At 38.1% G+C, this 20,843-nt stretch overlaps 1 protein-coding gene across 9 annotated transcripts in view; it reads right to left on the bottom strand.

Moving 5' to 3' along the window:
- Positions 1–20,843, bottom strand: part of PTPRM (protein tyrosine phosphatase receptor type M) — a 481,749-nt gene that overhangs the window by 259,575 nt on the left and 201,331 nt on the right. The gene's annotated exons all lie outside the window — the stretch shown is intronic.

Below are 20,843 nucleotides of genomic sequence, written 5' to 3'. Positions count from 1 at the left end.
AGCTGAGATTTCTGGGGCTCCATCAATTACTTCTATGTGACCCTCAACAGGTTAACTGAGCAGACCTCTAGTCAACAGGCTTACGTGCGTACAGAGTGCTATACGCAGTAATGGCACAGCTGCATGGCTGTTAAAATTTTTATGGAGGTCTGCAAATCAAAGACATTGAAGGGAAAAAGAAACCAAAAAAAGCCCTTTAACTGTGCTTTACCCAAACAGATGAGTGAATCATTAAACTTTTCAATTTGTCATGTTATTTAATCATTCTAAAGTTATCTGATTTACCAACACAATGAAAGTACAAATTAAGAGCTCTAACTTCTACCATACCTCCAAGACTAATTTTGAAATTAAAGACTATGAAGTTACTAGCCATTGCTGGGGGAAATATCAATTTAAAATAAAGCACTAGTGAAATTACCTCCCCACCAGCAACTTTACACAAGAGATGGCTGTTACCACTATTTGCACCCAAGACCAGGCACTTTCAACACACACTGAAGATCAGGGCCAGAGTTTTCTCACATTCACAGTGATGCTAATTACCCTGGTAATAGCAAAGCTCCTGCAGAGAAGGCAAGGCCCCAAGATCTTGAGTTTTTATCAGCACTACCCCAGTACAGTCATGAAAAAGCCAGGAAAGGACCACACAATACACATTTTTCAGATACCTAATGGTTAAAGGAAATCACTAACTGGTAACAGAACCAATCACAATAGAAATAAAAGCATGAAAAATACATGAAGAATAAGATCCTCAACCACGTCACAGATTGATTTTACACAAGTTACTACAGTGAAAGTCACGTGGTGTAATTAGTTTCTACATCATTAGCACTATGTGTTTTGGAACCACACTTAACTACAGGTATCATTAAAGTGAAGGAATTGCTTCTTTTATGAGGAGAGAAACATTTGCAGCTCTACAAACCACAGACTAGCCACCAGGGAAAACGTACTAACATCTGAATTTAATCATATGCTCCTTCCGTCTCAATGGATGGACTTCAGAACAGTTTAGTACCAATGCAGTAGTATCAGTCCATGATATGGAAAATATTCTTGTGGTTAAAATATACTTGGATGAAATATTTCAGATGTTTTTGTAGTTGGAACTTCCAAGCTTCGCCCAGATTAAAGTAAACACATAAAGAAAATGAAAACACTTTTTCCATCTACTCTTCTCTGCCCGTTTTTTTATTTGCTACTTCTATGCATGTAAAAGAAAGTTGATTTTGCACCATCAAATATTATGACTTGCAGATTGTTAAAAGGATCATTACATATTTCCTTTTATTTCTTTCCTTTTGCTATTAACACTTTTCCAGGTAATAGTTACATTCTGTATAACTGATTTTGACAGCTGATCTCTACATAAGTCACCATTTATGATATAATCCATGACATTTAAGATTTGCAAGTGCTGTTGCTACCTGATGGTGATCCTGTTACTTATTATAGCACAACCTGGTTCAATAAAAAGTGACTGAATAAATTTGTTAAATTTTTCCAAGAAAGGATAAGGTATCACTTCTGTCTTTTCAAAAGATCTTTCAGTCCATGATGTAAGAGAAATTTTGCTATATATCTGCATGGTAATAGGATTTATATAGGCTCTAAATCTCTTTTCATCCCCTTTTAAAATACTGATTTCATGACTCTTTCTTAGAAGACTAGGCACCAAAAATAGCTTTCTTTGAATATCTGAGTTCTCTCAAAATTTGACTTTCAAAAGTGAAGCAGTAAAACTGAATAAAACTGGTCTCTGAAAAAGGAAAAGGCCTCCAAGCAAATATCTTGGCTTGTGTCTACCTAATAAAAAAATCTATGGCTAAATCTACTTGGATGTTCGGTTATCCGCATGACGGTTTTCAGCTCTACATTTCTAAAGAAACCATGGAACTGGTGAAAAAATTATATGAAAGCATATGTGCTGGGGCTGGAATCCAACCCTTTGGGAAGCCAATACTCCTCCTGATGTTTTTCTGCAAAACTGCTAGTTGAAACTAGTCCAGGAACTATTTCCTAAAAGAATTCTCATTACTAGGGACTTTCCTCACTGATTTAACACTCTCATATTCCAAGATGCTGAGGCTGTGCCTTCTTCTGGCTAACATCCAAATTCCTAAGCTTACTCCTTTTCTGAATGTGCTCTGAATTCCAGAATGATGCTGCCTGCCAGTGGACCCTCCCTGTATGCAGGGTCACACAGCACTTTGGTCAACTGGATTACTATTAACTGGATCCCAGCTACTCCTTTGTGTCCAGGAATGGTTCCATACTGAAGTTAGCACTGGTTGATCAGGTGCAGTGTCTCTGTGGGGAAAAAAATTGTTAACTCTGAATAATCCAAAACATGATGCATTTTCAGAAATCTGTGCAGAAACACAGCTTTCAGTTTTTCTAAATCTAATTTCTGAAAGAGCAGCTCTGTCTCTTTTGGTGTTTATCTGAATCCCTGGAGGAGCCGGTGCTCCTACTGAAGATGAGATTGCTTTTGTCTAGATTTATTGCAAATCAATGTGTGCTGAGATCACAATTCACCCTGGTTATATTCTAAATGACTTTGCTCTTGGATGATGGCTTGATGAAAGTGTCATCCAACTAAAGAAAAAAGTTCACCGCCACAAGTTTCAAAAATGCTTTACAAATTCCTGGGATCATAGAGAAGCCAAATGGCACACATGTATCAATGATAAATGTTCTTTCAATGCTGAAACTATAGGTTAAAAAAAATTCTCCCTGGTTTGAAAAATCATCAAAGAAACTGTCAAGAGTTTCTTGGATCAAATTCAACACTGAAATAGCTCGCTATTTTACAAGGAAGATTAACCAGATGATGCAGGACGTTTGTATTTCTTTGATTCCTTTGACAGTATTCCCTTTGGGGTTCCTCTGATCAGTTTCACAGGGCAATTCTGCTTGAAGCACCTGAGGGGGGGCTATCCCAAATATAATTCCTCCACAGGACAGAAAAGAGCTTCTTCTCCCTTATTTGTTGGCATTCCTTTTGGAGACGTCAGCAGACCTTGGATGGCCAAGGATAATGGATCACAACTGAAAGAGTCACTTAGCCAAAGCTTCAGAGAAGTTTCTAGCCCCAAAAGTGAAACTAAGGAGAAATGGAAGTGTTCATATCACAATCCATAAATTCCCAGCTCAACTGTCAGGCGTCTAGGGCTAGGAACTTTTTGTGGTCATTGCTATGGCCAAATCTCTTCTATCCTGTGACAATTCACATCACTTTCTGAAAACATTACAAAAAAAGAATCATCATTTTACAAACAAATATCTTATTTTAAATAATGCCTCAATAGCCTGTATTTTTAAAGAATTCTTTTGAACATTTCTAGTACTTTGAAATGTTTTCAATCCCATATGAATTAGCCTAGATATTTTTGTTAAACCATTATCTATACAAAGCTGGGGAAAAAAATAAATAAAGATACAGTCCCTCAGATCATCATCCCTTAGTTGCTTTATTCCTAGCATTTCCATTTCTAGTGGACAGGATACCAAAAGTAAAGCAACCATACAGTCTGCATCTTAAAACAAGACATATTTTAATATTTTGACTCCATTCAGTCTTACCACACCAAACAGAGTAAAATGGAATACTGTAAAATTTACCACATTCTTTCAGGTGTGCATATTTACTTCAGTGGGACTTAAGTGTAACACCATCCTAAAAGGCACGCTGTAGAGGGAGGGGTTGTCTAAACCAGAAGTGAAACATGCAGCTGAGAAGGGAGAGTAAAAAAGTATAGATCCTAGAAAAAATAAGCAATGACAGGAACAGAGTGAGAACATAAAAAGTAAATCATCTCAGTACAGGTACTGTAATTTCTTATCTATTTTGGCTAGCAGTGGTATGTACCTGCAACATATTTTCACCATTCAGCTGTACTGTGTACAAAAACTGTATTCAAAACATATGCTGGTGTTTTTAAGAAAAGATATATGTGGACATATAGGTAAACTATCAGCATAGTGTAACCTGGGAACTGATTTAGCTACAGCAACATATTGCATGTATTTTCAGGAATATAATTTAGTCTTGTTCACTAGATTTGACCAAGAAGACCATCCAAACAACCTCTCCTCTTCATTAATAACTGTTAAAAATATAAAGCAAACATATCCAATCTTTCTGAAAAAACAATAGAATTAGTTTTCCTTTCTTCTAGAACATGAAACTCTGCTGTAACACCACTGTCACCTTATTCTTAAGCAGCACAATTCCTTGGCAACTCCCACAGTATTTCAATTCAGTTGCATAAAATCCATAGCAACTAACTTCAGAATTTGGTCTTTTTTTCTTCTATGGAATTTTCCTTGTTTATATTAGATGTTTGGGTATTGACATAATAACTATTATCATCCTTGAAACAGCCATTGAAGGTGACCAAAGTGTTATACTTTAACCTTGGCGATGGCCCATCTACAAATGAATGTAAGCAGTCTGGAAGATTAACGAGACATTTGTCTTCTCTATTCAGAGTAAGAATGCGTTCTGCTCAGATTCAGAAAGTCGAAGCACCATCTCATGTTATAACACAGGACTTAACAATGGCCTGAAAGCAAGGCTTTAAACAAGGTGTTCCTGACCTTATTTTAGGAAAATAATTGATTTTAGTCATTCATCAATGGATATTAGGACTGACTGTCACTGTGCCAACAGTCCAGGCAGGTCTTTACTTATTTTATAGGAGCAGCAAATCTTACTTTCATCCTAGAATGTTTTACCTTTATTCCCAAAGAGACTTGTGGGTATTTACAAAGATGCAGGAGGTTAGTCACCCTAGAAGCATTTTTTCATCGGTGGAAAAATGATAAGATTTAAAAGATGAATTTAAAATATGAATTTTAAAAAGACTAATTTAGAAGATGAGTAAGAACACTTTGGATCCTCATCTGAATCAGCCTCTTGCAACACCTGTCTACAGAAGTTACTGAAGATACACACTGAGCAGCATAAGCATGGTTCCTGATAGCATATGTAAAAGCTGGAGGTAATTCTCAACTGGCAACTCATACTTCTGCCAAATCTTAGAAAACAAGTTTATGGGAGTAACATTTACTGTTTCCATAGGCACTAAGCTGTCTAAGGAACCACAGTACTTCCTTAAATTCCTCATAGCGATTCTAGGGCAGAGTTAGCAGAAAGATTATTATGAAAATATTGATGAAAACTTTCCAAGTTTGATCACAGAAGGCAAAATTAGTCTAGTCCTGCTGGCTCATATCTACTTTCCTCAAAATAAAATTACTTGAAATAACAGCATGATGGCAATACAATTACATATAATCAGCATAATCAGATCACTTATTAGTACCTTAAAAAAAACATTTCTTTGCTTCTCTGATTACTCCTGATAAATACAACAAATTTGCCTCAGAATTTCTTTTTCAGAAATAGACCATTATTAGTTTAAAAAAACATTCTGATGTTATTTGAATTATTGTTTTATCAACTATGCTTTTCAGGATTATGCCTACATAACCTATTTTGTAATATGGCTTATACATTAAAGGCTATCCAAAACTGGTGTCAAACATGATGAATTAAATGGGAAAATTAATGAGAAGGAGAAAAGAGGTTTTCTCCATGGATTTAAGCAAAAACAAAATGCTGGAAATCAGCAAAAAAAAGTAGGCCCAGGTTGGACTGAATTAATGAGCTTCAGCCAGAGCAAAAGTTTAACTTTTGTCAAAGCAAAGGACTCAAGGGTCTCTTGATCCTCATTTAGAAAGCTTCTATTTGAAATTACTTTACTCCTTCCCCTCTCCCCTCCTCAACAGGAGATTGATTGCACTTTCACTTCTCCTTACCTACCCACCTGAAAAAGCTGTTCTGCTTTTTGACCTTTTTGTTTTGTTAGGATATTGCTGTAATGAGTGTCAACTTTTGCAAGTCTTAAACTCTGAGCAGGTAAAGGCTTACTGACCCATGATAACTTCTGCATCTTCCTGCAGGTTGTCTCAATTCTAGAGCAATCTTGAGTTGCAGCACAGTTCAGCTTCTCTTTTCCACTGGAAAAAGTGATTCCAGTCATAATCTCAACATCTAATACCACTGCAATACCGTTGAAACCTTCTTCCCTTTCCCAAACAGCAAAAACTCTAATTTTTGCAATCCATGGAAACTTAAAGCTGAAAAGAGGCCAAAATTATTTTTCTCCCATATCATGTGCCCTGTGCTTTTACTATAGCATGACAAAATTCTCATCCGAATTCATGGTCAATTTTGTACTATCCAAGACAAATGACATCATTTTTAAAAGGGTATCTGAGTAGCATATATTTAGCATTTCACACTGAATAAAATCAAAGATGCTCACTACTACTTTAAATGATATTAAATGTATTTTACTTATTAAGTTAAAGAAAGTATCTTCTGAATTCATTTAGCAACCTTAAATTTGGTGTTTAGCATGAGAAACAGCACAAGTAGATATATGCCTACAGATACCAGTGCACATAGCTGTCACGTATATTTTGTTATCAGTTTCTTACCAACTGTTTGTGTAACTTTGTCAAAAATTAAGATTTAGACTGAAATGACTACTCTTCCTCTTTCATCATGCTGGAAAATTTTAGCAAACATAGCTCAGCTTTTTCTAAGAATGAGTTTAAGATTAGTTTATTGAATGTTATGTGTCTTTTCACCATCATGTAATAGATCCATCATCCCTTCTGGGCCAGAAATAATATGGTGTAAAAATTAAGAAAAAATAAATTGGTTACATGTGCTCATAAAAATAAACATAGATTTATGAATTGTAAATCTGAGTTATAAATAAGTCACCATTTACTTACAGTCTAAGAACTTCATAATAAAGGTTTGCTCCAATTAGTTGCTCAGCTGTACTAGATGTACCCTTTTTGATCAAGATACTAAGCTATCACCTATGAAGAAATAATTAAACGTTTATGTGGCTCTGTGATGTACTCATGTTCACAGAATTCTCTGAAGACTACCTTCTTTTTCTTCATGCATCTTTAAGACAATGCAAAGGCTGTGTTGCCCTGCCATTTCAGCATTAGACTACAATTGTTACAGAAGACACGTAAGTCCATGCCATTTAAAAATTCTCAATAACAGAATATATCTCAAACCTTCTCATTTTAAGGAAAAATCTCTACTCTGATCCACTGGACAACTGTGGATCTGTAAAGCTCCAAATGCAGAAAAAAACCTTTAGATGTTATCTAATTGTAAATCATACAGTTTTAGCAATCAATGCATAAATCAGTTTGCAGAGATTAAAACCTGTTGTCTGAATGAAAGGAAAGAAATCTACAAACTGGCCTCAGCAACTTGCAGTAGCATCCAGGAAGCGGTTGGTGTACAGCATGAAAATGAATGCAGAACAGTATTTTTCTGACAGATTTTAAGATATTAATGCTGACTGCTTTCATAAGCAATGGTCTATAAATCAAAGGACTAACAATAAAGTGGTAGTACAAACAGAAGTAAATGATCACTTTGAATTTTAGTAGAAAGTCTCTGAAAATCATCATTATGAAAATAACCTATTTTCAAGTCAATTGTTTTAGGAACTCGGTAAAATGTTGTACATTAACTGCTTAGCAGCAATTGTATCGTAACACAGAATAAAATATATTAGCTTTGGAAGATTCATGCCAAACTATTCTGTGATGTTAATAGAGCAGAAACAGATTGGTTTAACAGATTCATAAGTAAGATAAAATGCATTTTTACTCAGTCAAGAGTCCAACTTTTCTGTATATGTAAGAAACGTGCTTTGAGATTTGGCATATACACTTTGTTTAAATACTGAACAGATAATATAGTAAGAGGAATCTGTTTACAAGTAATAGACTTGTGTCTAACAGATAACAAAAGGTCAACAAAATACTTCTATTCATATGGAGCTCAAATGACTGTATGGATGAAGCATCATGCATCTGTTAGTTAAATGAGAGTGATTCTGAGCTTTGCAGTTGCCTTCAAAACTCTGATGCCAAAACATTTTTAAATGCTCATTTTTGCTGCAGCTCCCTTTGAAAGATTATGTAGAAATGAACAGGGTAGCCTCACAATGTTTTTGGGTTTTTTGTTGGTTTTTTTTTTTTTTTGAGACCCCAGTATCCCAGTATCCCAGTATTGGAAAGCAAAGTGTCCATCTCAGTCAGTAATTTGAAAGTTTGAAAATTGGAATATGTTATCACTTCTTGTACTAGAAACAACTCTGTTCAAATAAACAGAATCCTGAGAAGATGGCCTTAGAAAGATCCTACTTCTTCATGAACATTCTTAGTCATAGACTGAGACAAAGTTGATGTTAAATAAAGAGAAAAACAGACTGAGAAGCCCTATCTGCATAACATTACACTGAATTAGTGCAAGACTTGATTCAACCACCAGAATTTTTCATCTCTTTTTACAGAAAGTGAAAAAAAAAAGAAAGAATTTTTAGTTTCTTTTTAAAACAACTAACAATGCAATGCTATTTGTCAGTGAAAGGTTTTTTGACAAAAGAAATGCTTTCATTGATTATCCTGAATTATAAATTACAGCTCTCTAATTCTTCCTCTTATAAATGAATACTCTTCACAATCTAGCCTTACATGTCAGACAAAAAGATGAAACTTTTATAATGGAAATTTAATTATAGTACAATTTTTGCCAGTTGTCATTCCAAAGTCATCTATAATTATGCTCAGGTCATTAAAAATTATTTTTTTCATTTACTTGGCCAAACATGCCAGTTACACATCAGTTCATCCTCTCAAACTCAATGCTGTACAACAGTAATTAAGTAACTTATTGAATATTTTTTGGTGGTTTTTTTTTTCTTTTTAAGCTAATTGCAAACAAAACATCTGCAGAAACAGTCAAAACAAAGAGCAACTGACAGACAGTTTGATTTTTGTTTCCAAAGAACATAAATTTTTAGAAATGAAAAGGCACTTCTGCATGTCAGGAGTAAACACTTATTATTGCCTTTTTGCTTTACATCCATTTTTCCATATGTATAATACTAAAAGGTAACAGTCCACCATAAATATCATTTTCTACTGCAAAATTTCTGGACCAAAACAGCTTCAGAGGGCTTTTTGAAAGTTTGGAATAATGAACTAATGGATAAAACTCCCTTTCCCAAAAGAAAACCCCCTTTTTCCTCACTAGGAACTGGGTCAAGCTTAACAGAATGAATAAGCATCAACTAAAGGCACAGATAGTTTTTAATATATTTAAAATAATTAAAAGGGTGCTCAAAGGATGGTATATATTGAAAGACAGCTAAATGCAGACATCAGAAGTATAAGTTTGAAAACATAGTTGTTAAAAAACATGTTAGATGGTTGGTCATATTTCTCATTCTAAAAAAGATCATCCTGTGGATGTACATGAGTACTGAAATGCAAGAGCCTTAAATCCTTAACTTTGTTGGCAGTCTTATTTTAATCTCCATTTTTTTGTTTTATCATAATGCTATGCATGGTGTGTCCCAATTTTATTTCTTACTTCTTTTTAGATATTTAAGTATTTGCTTGCTCAATGTCTTCACAGTCAAATGCTTTATTTTTGGGGGGCTAGAAGCCATGTAGGTACAGAGTAGCAAAAAAGAATATAAAGCAGCTTTCCTCCCTCAAACATTTGTTGCCTATAGGAATGAGTCTGGAAGAATCTCAGTTCCGGAGGGATGCCCCTCCCTGCCTAACCAACACACTCAGCAGTAATTAGATGGATTATCAAACTATATATATATATATATATATATATTTTAAATGTATAGAAATGAAGGTCTAGCACTCTTTGAACTGTTTCAGCTTTATTTTTCTGTAGTTGTAAACAGAAAAGTGATGCACGCTCGCTGACCAGAAGAGACCCTTGGACTGTAGGACAGCATTACCTATTTACAGCACTGCAGTGACCTAGCACCCTGAAGAGGAAGAGATAATTTTTTTTCCCTCCAAATTCAGGGTACTTCTTCATCAGGATTTGCCAAGATTTCAGGTCTCAAACCAGACACCTAATCTACAGTCTAGGCTAAAAAGTTGTAATGTACTTTACGGCAAAAGGTAGTACCAGAAAAGGCAGAACTCACAGCACCAGTTCTTCCTTCCGGGAACCTTCAGGAGGCTGGACTGGATTCTCTGTACAGTTCTACATTTGTAAAACAAACAGCTTTACCAAGACAAAATGCTTCCCAAGCAAAAAAAAAAAAAAAATGGAAAGCACCTGAGGGGTGTCATTGTTTTCCTTTGAAGTGAGGTAGAATTAATGTACCATTCATTCTGCAAAACTCCAACTTTTCTTTTTCATAAGCAATATTTTTAAAACAGAAAACCAAAAGGCTCAAAACTTAAGTATCACAGTGTTTCAACATAATTCCTGGTTGTTTCATGCTTTACAGATGCTCCGATAGAATTGTGCTGCTATGTGTTTTTAACAGCTGGCCAAAGTTGCTGGGCAAGATAGCACATGGTCTAGCAGTCTCGAACAACAAAGCGAGCCTTAAAATAATAAAACAGAGGAGCATGCCAGTCTGTTCCTCCATTTCTGTCTCTCAATACCCTTTAAAAACTTTGGCTAATTTCATCCAAATAACTTGTTTCAAATATAAATGAATTTGATGCAGTCCTGCCAGAATTTAGTCCCAGAGGACAAGAGAAAGCCAAACTAGTGCCCTCATTCAGGAGGCTCAAGGCAGACAAGCATAAGTCTAACATCAAACACTCTGTTTGACAGCAGATTCCTGGTTAATTGGGTGCTGGCTCTTACCTTGCAAGTCTGTCATAAGGGAAAATGGGATTACCATTGTAAGGTGGTGATGCTTAGCAGACAGATCTTTCAGAAATTAGGCTTCCATTGTCTATGGGACATCTTATTTTCCTGGCTTCTAAAGTAGATGGCTAAGTAGTTCACTCAACATTTTTTTTTTAATTACAAAACCTGTTATTTACAGCCTAAATCCCTTTTGGTCATAGGAGTGGGTGATACGTTCATACATATATATGAAGGAAAATCAGAATTCGATCAATGGGAATATACATCTGTGTGTAAGTATATACACACATATACAGTCTCAGGCACACATAATTATTTAATTTTTAGACATAAATTGAAGAAGTAGATATACTTTGGTCATTTCAAATGTATAAGTTATTTTGCTTTGGTTTTGGATAAGACCTTCTCCATTGATCAAGTCAGAGGAAAAGCCATCCTTTCCTGTCTAATATGCTATGGTTTTGCCAAAAAATCAGCATTATTAACAATGAGGCAGTATGGCATAACTGGATGTGAAAACTGCAATAACTGATGTGAAAATTGCCCTCAGAAGAGGGGAGAAAGTGCTCAGCACAAAGTTGTTAAGGATAAATTCAAGACACCTGTGGAACTTCACAGGGAAGGCACCTACATGCAAAGCATTCCCTTTTCTGTATTTCTAATTGTGTTTAATAATAGAGTACCAATGCATTTATTTAAATCTGCAGTAATAATATTTCTGAAAAGAGAGATTCAAAGCATCCATGGAACGGTTCATGCTCAGTTTGTTCAGAACAATATAATCCTAAGGAATGCCCTATTAATATTTTTCACAAGTATACCTAATATACCACTTCTATTAAAGATGCCCACATACCAGTCTTCTGTTTATAACCAGTACACTCCCAGCTTGCTGGGGTTTTTTTTCACTCAATACTGAGAAATTCTTCCTGAATCGAAGTTGGGTAAAATAATTTTCTGCGTGTGTTTTTTGAGCTTATCCTTCTAATTAATAAGAGACTGCAACAAATCTGGAGATGGAGATATGTCATAGGAGAAATCATATTATCTACTTTTTCACAAGGGTCATTATGTTTCCTTCACATTCCTACTACCTGGCAGATGTGAAATTAATAATTTTGCCCCTCAGGTTTGCTTTAAGGTGATGAAGGTTCATTTGTCTCAAAGAGCAGGTTAATTTCTTCCTCTGCAAATGTTTTGAAATAGGAATCTAATAAAGTGAAGAACTAAGTCTTCATTCATATGACTGCTTTTCACATGACCAAAGACAGTCCTACCTGGCATTTCTTTTTACAAACACTCAGATTCCACCTCTATATAAATCCAGCTTTCCTTGCCAGGTAAGAATCCTAAATGCTTCTCCTCATTGTAATGAGGAGTTCCTGAAAACAAACGAATTTGACAGTCAAGTTTCATACTCTGTCTCCTTATCATCATTAGAATGTGTCTGCATTCCTTATACACTCCAGCACACCTGTCAGAGACAGGGCCAACAGACCTAGATTTTGCAGCAGTTTTCCTGTCTTCTTCGTGGTGGGGAGGGAAAAGGTTCTGCTTCGCCAATGAGACCTCTGGATGTTGTAACTAAACCAAAAATATGTACTTACAGACAGGTGAAGAGACAAAAGTGCAGGGATTAGTAATAACACCAGCTTGTTTGGTGGCTGATGTTAGGAAAAGTGTGTGTGCACAGGCTGAAGATTCACTGAATGGACGACCAACCTGTGATTTCCCCTGTGAAGGAAAGACATACTTGGGATGAAAGGGCAGATACCTTGATAATGTTTTATTTTCTAAAATAAAATGTTTATTTTTCCCTATCATTGGCAACCACAAATCTGAAGTTTCCAGAATGATGTGGTGGAACTCAAACTTTTGTCTATGATAAAGTCTTACCATCATGCTGTACCTCACTGCTTATATAGCGTTGGGGAAGGACAGGAATATAGTGGAGATCATGATACATCCCTGCTTGTGAAAGCAGACTCCAGGAGAATTTACTAGACACCATGGTGACAGCTCCTCTTCCCAGAGTTTGACGGAAACTCGGAATCACAGAATTGTTGAGGGAGGAAGGGTCTGGTCCGTCTGGCCTAATCATCCCCTACCCCACCCTTGCTCAAAGAAGGCCAACTACAGCAGGCTGCTCAGTACCAAGGCCAGACAGCATTTCAGTATCTCCACTGCTCTGCCCTCACCTAAAAACTTTTTCATTGCAGAAGGCTGTCAGAGTCACCAAGCATGACTTCACCTTTGTGAATTCATGCTGACTTCTCCTGATCACCTTTTTGTCCTTTGAGTGCCTGAAGATGGTTTCCAAGATTGGTTGTTCCATGACCTTCCCAGGGATTATGGTGAGGCTCACTGACCTCAAGTTCCCTGAGTCTTCCTTCTTGCCCTTCTTGAAGATCATAGTGGCATTTGTTGCACATGCATTTTCTGCTGTTTACTGCATTTTCTTTACTTTCATGGACTTAAAGGACTCCCAGAGAGGAATTACAGATAGAGACAAAGAGGAAGAGAACAACGAAGGCTGGCTCTCTGGCTTCCAAGACCCTAAAGGCAAGAAAGGAAGTCTGGAGGAAGGAAGAATTTCCCTTAGTTCAGGAGGATCACACTACAGATCATTTAAGCAAATTTGACACCCACAAATCCATGGGCCCCAATAGGATGCGCTCCTGAGGGAGCTGGCAGATACTACTGCCAAGCCACTCTCCCATCATCTTTGAAAGGTTGTGGAGGACAGAAGTGCCTGAGGACTGGAAGAAAGCCAAGGTCATTCCAGTCTTCAAAAAGGGCAAGAAGAAGGACTCAGGAAACTACAGGCCTGTCAGCCTCATCTCCATCCCTGGAAACATGATGAGACAGCTTATCCTGGAGGTCATCTCAAAGCATATGGAGGAAAGAAGGTCATCATAAGTAGTCAACATGGATTCACCAAGGGGAAATCATTCCTGACCAGCCTAATAGCCATATGTGATGGAATAACTGGCTGGGTAGATGAGGGCAGAGCGGTGGACATTGCCCACCTTGACCGCAGCAAGGCTTCTGACACTGTCTCCCATAACAGCCCCGGAGGTCAGCTCAGGCCGTGCGGGCTGGATGAGGGGACAGTGAGGCGGATCGAGAGCTGGCTGATGGCAGAGCTCAGGGGCTGTGACCAGCAGCGCAGAGCCCAGCTGGAGGCCTGTAGCTGGCGGGTTCCCCAGGGCTCAGCGCTGGGCCCAGCCCTGTCCAACGGGCTCCCCAGCGCCCTGGGTGAAGGGGCAGAGCCCTCAGCAAGGCTGGCGGTGACACAGCCCTGGCAGGAGCGGCTGGTACCCCAGCAGCTGCGCTGCCGTTCAGCGAGGCCTGGGCAGGCTGGAGAGCTGGGCGGGGGGGACCGAATGCAGTTCAGCAAAGGGGGTGCCATGGGGGCCTGGGGGGCATCGGGAGGAACGTGGCCGGCAGGTGGAGGGAGGTGATCCTGCCCCTCTGCTCTGCCCTGCTGAGGCCGCACCTGGAGCGCTGTGTCCAGTGCTGGGCTCCCCAGTTCAGGAGAGACAGGGAACCACTGGGGAGCGCCCAGCGGAGGCCTACAGGGATGATGAGGGGACTGGAGCATCTCCCTTGTGAGGAAAGGCTGGGAGAGCTGGGCCTGTTCAGCCCGGAGAAGGGAAGACTGAGAGGGGATCTTATCAATGCACACAAATATCCCATGTGTGAGTGTCAAGGGGACGAGCCCAGGCTCTTTTCAGCGGTGCCTGGCGACAGGACAAGGGGCAACGGGCACAAACTGCAGCACAGGCAGCTCCATCTGAATATGAGGAAGGACTTCTTTACCCTGAGGGTGACAGAGCAGTGGCACAGGCTGCCCAGAGAGGCTGTGGAGTCTCCTTCTCTGGAGACATTCAAAACCTGCCTACCTGAGATTCTGTGCGACGTGCTCTAGTAGAACCTGCTTTAGCAGGGGATTGGACTAGATGATCTCTAGAGGTCCCTTCAAACCCTGACCATTCTGTGATTCTGTGATTAAGTGAGTTGAAAGAGATTTTTAATGGAAATTTGGATTGTTTTGTTCTTTCTTGTCCCAAGAGCTCCAATAAGACAAGGAAAGGCTGTTCTGTAAGACAGCATCAGAGAAACCAGTTCAGTAAGGAACAACCTGGGTGCTTGTTTCCAGTCAAGTGGCTGCAAAGGAAGAACTTTTATATAGTAGTCACAGCTGGACATCACTGTATTTTCATTAGGGCGCTTTCAAGGAAGATACATTTTTTTGTTTCCTAATCAGAGTTAAGTGACAACTGACACAGATACATGGACATACATCCCAGTAGGTAATATTTTCTTGGAATTCTATTAAAATCTAAGCTTACCTTCTGCACATCCAAAAGCTGTGATTTACCTGCTACACTGCAGAAAATCCAATACTAGCTTTTACCCTTAAGAAAAAGTGGATCTTATATGGGGATGATTTGTGTATCAGAAAGGCATTAGGAGAAAGACAGTACTGTAGGCATTCTTCATTTCAAATTTCTATTGAAACTGTAAGTTACTTTCACAATAAAACCATACATGAAATGTTAAATTCACTGTGGACTTCCTATTCTGATAAATCAAGCAACTTTCTACTAAAGTTTATTACAGCTCCAGGTTTGGAATGGTGACTTTAGAAATACCATTGAATTTTTCTAGGGAAAATAAAATGGTGCAATATCTGCAGCCCTCCTTCTCAGGGTTCAGGTGTCTGTGATCTGAGATCTAGCTCTGATATAACACAGATGCACAGCCTTGATTCAAATTTCTGAGAAAATTGCTAAGTTCTGAGAAAGCTGTAAAAAAGAACCTGCGGTACAGCAAGTTGACATTTTCTTATGATTGTAAAACTAAGTGACGTTAAAATACTTTGTTATATGCCTGAAAAAAACCTGAACCCATTCCCAGGCAGAACCCCAAGGTACAGCAACAAAAAGGAAGAACTTAATTCCCAGTGACAGAAACATCCTTCCTCTTTTCTTGAGACAAAAAGGTCAAAAGATTCAAAGAAGGCTGCAAGGACAGAGAAAGACAGCCACCATTTCAATGTAGAAAATTTCTTAGGAAGGAACCCATCTTTCCTAATAATGATATAAAATGGGGAAGGACATGGACATAAGCAGAAAGTACCACTGAGATTCAAGACCGGCTAGGGCATGAACACTGACAACGGGAGAAACTAACTACAGAATGAATGACAAAAGAAGTTGGGAGGGTGTAAAATAGGGAAGAGCAACTGCAAAGATGATTGAGTATTCAGAATGTCATACACTAGGGGCTGTAGACTGTCCATCTTGTAGGATTTGGCAAGTGCTCCATGTCATGGGGCAGGAGGGAAGTGGTGGCATGGGGTACTATCTGGTGTACCCCAGCACATTGACTTTGCATGCAGGGTTCAAGGCGGTTGCTGGCCCGTATCACTTGCCTAAAGATATTTTTGTCTGTTGCAACCTGATACAGTTGGAAAGTGTATGACAGTAAAGTACTGTAAAATTTGTAGGTACTATCTAAAATGGGTAGATGGGGAAGATTAAGAGTTTTTTATTTTGGCTTTGAATCAGGCTACAATTTTTAACGGTGAACTATCTTCCCTATGTGAATACTGTATTTCCATGCAGTTTTTCAAATGGCTATAGACCTTATATGCTTGTAAGTTATGCACCCCTTTTAGCAATGATAAGGAGAAAACAGGGAACTTAATTAACATTCCCAGGTAAAAGTAGGGTTGTTGATCTGGTCCATGTCTGATCGTTTTCTGGATCTGGTAACAGGAGATGACGTCTTAATTGATCAGAGGGAAGAGGATGTTCATCCCATCAGTGAGCATTTTGGCACATGCAGATTTTTTCACCATGACACTGATGTTGATGGGCAGCACAGAATTAGCGAAGTAGTTTTGACACCTTGGAAAATCACCCAGCTGAAGCCAAAGCAGCGAGCAAAATGAGTAAAACTAAAAAGAATAATCTTTAAGAACAGGGATTTAAAGAGTTCCTCTGCTCTGTTCTTCCAGATTGTAACAAGCCTTCCAGGAGTGACAGACAGTTTACAGCTAAACTGCAGCAGTGATTCAAGAGCTAAGTTGTGCTGGGAGTAACAGCTTTCCTCCTGACAAGATCAGGTGATGGGATAGAAGAGAGAGCAAAATGAACTATGTTAATCAAAACATCTCTGTTACTTCCTTGTACAAGGAATGTCTGAATTCTCTGCATGGAAAATTATTGGTTAAATTGACAGTGATTATTTTTCCAAATACTCCAGGGCAACAATTGTGTCTTAGCACAGAGAAGTAGAGTTCTGACTGCAAAAAAACCCTATAATTTGTGGATAGTTCATGAAAAGTTTCTTTCATGACAGTTTTTTATTTTTTTATTATTATTATTTTCTTAAATTCCAATACAGTTTTCTGGTTCAAGAAAGGAAAAGATGCTTATTTTCTAGGATTATTCCAAATGTCACAGTGAAAAAGAAACACAATGAGAAAACAGCAACGATTTTCCCCTGGCAGGGCTTAAAAATCCCCTCCCTTAGCAGAAGAGAGTATTTTATTTTACTTTTTCTTCCTAAGCTAGTAGCTGGCTTTAAGCTATAACTGTTCACCAGCAGATTCAAGGAACAACATTGCTTAGAAATAATATTTCCTAATAGGGAGACCATAGTACAAAAAATTTACAAGAGCTCATTTAACAGTTCTGGATTTGCCAGGAGACTGTTTTCACGGTGGCACTGTCTCATCATCAGAATGCAGGGACACATACTGGATCAAGATTTGTATCATGCAATGCATGTCAAAGACAAAACATGTTGCAAAACACTGAAATAAATAATTCTACCCATGGAAATATTGATATGGGAAGAGGAAACTAGCCTACCTTATTAATCTTTCAACATGCCTACTTAGGTTTTACTATGGACAGTTCTACGCGTTGCGGGTCAGATTTTGAGAAGATTTGATTCTGGACTTTTACAGGCACCACAGAATTCCCAATCTACTTCAGTAAGGGATAACAGGGGTTTTTTTAATAACTATTGATTCTCAGATTCTCAAACTTATTATATCACATATGATAGCGGCACTGTCGGTTCTGTGCTTACACACAAGATGATGTCTTTGGTTCAAATATTTGTGCAGCTACTTAGTAGCTAGCAATGTCTGGGTGGTCGAGGTCTCCATAGCAGTGGCTGGCATCGAGAGCTTCACACTGAGCTAATAGTCTTATTTCTCAGATAACGGTGTCTGAAGTGTGAAACATTCTGATATTCTGCCCCTAAATAACTCTAATTGTGAGCCACAACTATGGAATTCTCATTTTACAACTATACCAGAGTGAAAATGTACGTCAGAGAAATTTGAGATACACTGTATAATGCATGTGTTCTGTCATGTATCTCCTGAGGAATTTTCTTCCCATCTCTGCCCGCCCCCCTTTTATCGTAAATGGCAACACTCTTCTAGGTTCATAACACCATATGAGACAGCTGTGGGAAGAAGGAGCTTTGAGCATAGCAACTGGTGATTCAACATCCAGACAACTTGGAAAGCCTCAATTTTAGACCTTGAAAAGAAAAAAAAACCCACCTTTTTTTCAAAGTCTGGCTCAAATGTGGTTCACAGTGGCCAAAATCCATTAAAATTCTCTTTTTGAAACTTGAATTCCATGTTCTAGGTTAAATCTAATCCAGACCTAAATGTAATTCTTTGGCTTTCCTGAACACTAGACTGAAAGAGCACTTACATTTATATTACATTTCAACAAAAGGAAGCAAAGCACTTAGAAAGTATGCAACTGCTCCACTGAGGGTGATGCAACCAAGTGAGGATTTTTTTTTCCTTTGCATTCTAATTATAGATGCTTTTATTTACTAAAGTTACAGATAAGACTTGTCTATTACAAGCCTCTGAAATCTCATCTTACTAAAATGAAAACATATTTCAAATGCTTTGGAGAACTATTAAGATTATTGAATGTCTAGCATATTGCTTCAAGTTTCCAAGTGGTTCACTAGACCCCTAGGGAACAGGCAAGCAGCATACAATTATCACAGTAATTAAAAAGGTGCAATGACTCTTCTCTTAAAGACTCCTGTTTTATTAACTCTATGGTATGCTTTGGAGACTGGCATTATTTTACTCCTACCCAGCTTAATTATACCATCATTAGTTTATCAGCATCTCTTTTTAAGCCCCTGGGCCAGTTATTAGCATGTCACTTGCTAACAGTTAACCAATAACCACCACCCCTTCAAAGCAGGATCTTCTGCTATAAAAAAGCCAATTTGTAGAGACAGATTTAATATCATCATTCAATTTATTTTTTTCAGTCAGCCATCACTTTCTGCTTTTAATTTAAGGGGGTTACTGTTTAGCTTAATGAAAACACAAATAATGCTGATGTATTACAAGGCATTACCAGGTAATAAAACACTTCCAGTACATAGTGGTTTATGAGACTGGATGCATGTTTTTATACTCAACAGTATGTACCACTGAAAAGACCAGAAAGCATACGATGTTGTTAAATTAACTAAAATTCTGGATTTCTCTGTCTACATGGTCTGGCTGGGATGGACTTAATTTCCTCCACAACAGCCTATAAGATACTGTGTTTTGTATTTGTGACTAAAACAAGGTTGATTAACACACCAGTGCTCTGAACGCTGCTAAGCAGTTCTTGCACAGCCTCAAGGCTGCCTTTTATTCCCACTCCCCCCCCCCTCAGAGAGTAGACTGGAGGTGGACCAAGAGGCGGGGAGGGGACACAGTGGGAGCAGCTGACTTCATCTCTTCAAAGGTATATTCCGTACCATATGATGTCATAGTCAGCAATCAAAGCTCAAGGAAAGGAGAAAGAAGGGGGGATGTTCATTGTTTTGGTGTTTGTCTTCTCAAGTAACCATTATGTGTGCCAAGGCCCTGCTTCTCAGGAAGCGGCTATCTAACAGCTGCCTGCCAATTGTAAACAGTGAATAAATTTCACTCTGCTTGTAAGCATAGCTATTGCTTCCCCTACTAAACTGTCTTGATCTCAGTCCATGAGTCTTCTTGCCTTCCTTCTGTTTTCTCCCTGTCCCATGGCAGAGTGAGCGGCTGTGTGGCTGGCATCAACCCACCACACACTCTAACCCTTTAGTACAGACAGGCTGACCTATACAGCACCCGATGTTACATTAAATAATCATATAAGCAGATGATCAAACTATGAGAAAAACTGTTTTAATTGTAAAATAACTGAAGTACTTGCATATTAAATACATACTTACCTTGTCTAGACAGACAATTTTACATTATTATGAAAGGCATAGTGACCCAGAAACCCTCGTAAAGGGAACTCAGATTTATTTTTGTGCTTTGCTTTTGACTCAGCTGAAGTTATCTTAACCCAGTAAAGAAAATCTTACAAATACTAAAAATGCTTTACTATTATTATAACTTAGCTGTACTGCTTTTTTATAAATTTCATTAAATACTTCTTTCCAGTAATGAGAGGAAGGAAAAAAGCAAAAAGAATATCAAAGAGTTAGTACTTGCATAAGCTTCTGTCTTTAAAAACATAATATTGTACTTCTGACAGCAACTATATTTCATTCCGTACTTGACATCACACCAACAAGTTCAACTGAAATGCCATTCAGCCCCTGACACGTGGCTAGGTGACTTTACAAAAAGCAGCTTTACTTACTTTTACTTTTCATACACAATGGAAATACATAATTATTTCTGTTGAAGTATGTAATTTTTGCTGTTAAAAAGACAAACAATACCAAGCCATTCCTTAAAAGGTTAGGGTCACTAAGCTAATACAATTTGCTTAGTCCTGTGTCCTCTAGGTACATTTCTGCCCATCTTCCACCAACTTCACGGCAGCAGGAAGAAGATTCACAATATTGGGGGAAAATACTAGTGACAAAAAAAAAAATTCCAGGTCACAGTATACTCCATTATTTTCTGAGCAGCTGAATCCCAAATTAATATCACTGCCACTCTTTCTGAAAATTACTGTAAAACTGTTTTTGTATAATATATTTACTTTGTATCTTTTTACAGTCAAAGGTCAGCACTATAAAT

This window comes from Falco biarmicus, chromosome 3, assembly GCF_023638135.1.
Source record: "Falco biarmicus isolate bFalBia1 chromosome 3, bFalBia1.pri, whole genome shotgun sequence".
Classification (NCBI taxonomy): Eukaryota; Metazoa; Chordata; class Aves; order Falconiformes; family Falconidae; genus Falco; species Falco biarmicus.
Note: the sequence above shows the minus strand (reverse complement) of the source record. Positions and strands in the feature narration are given on the sequence as shown.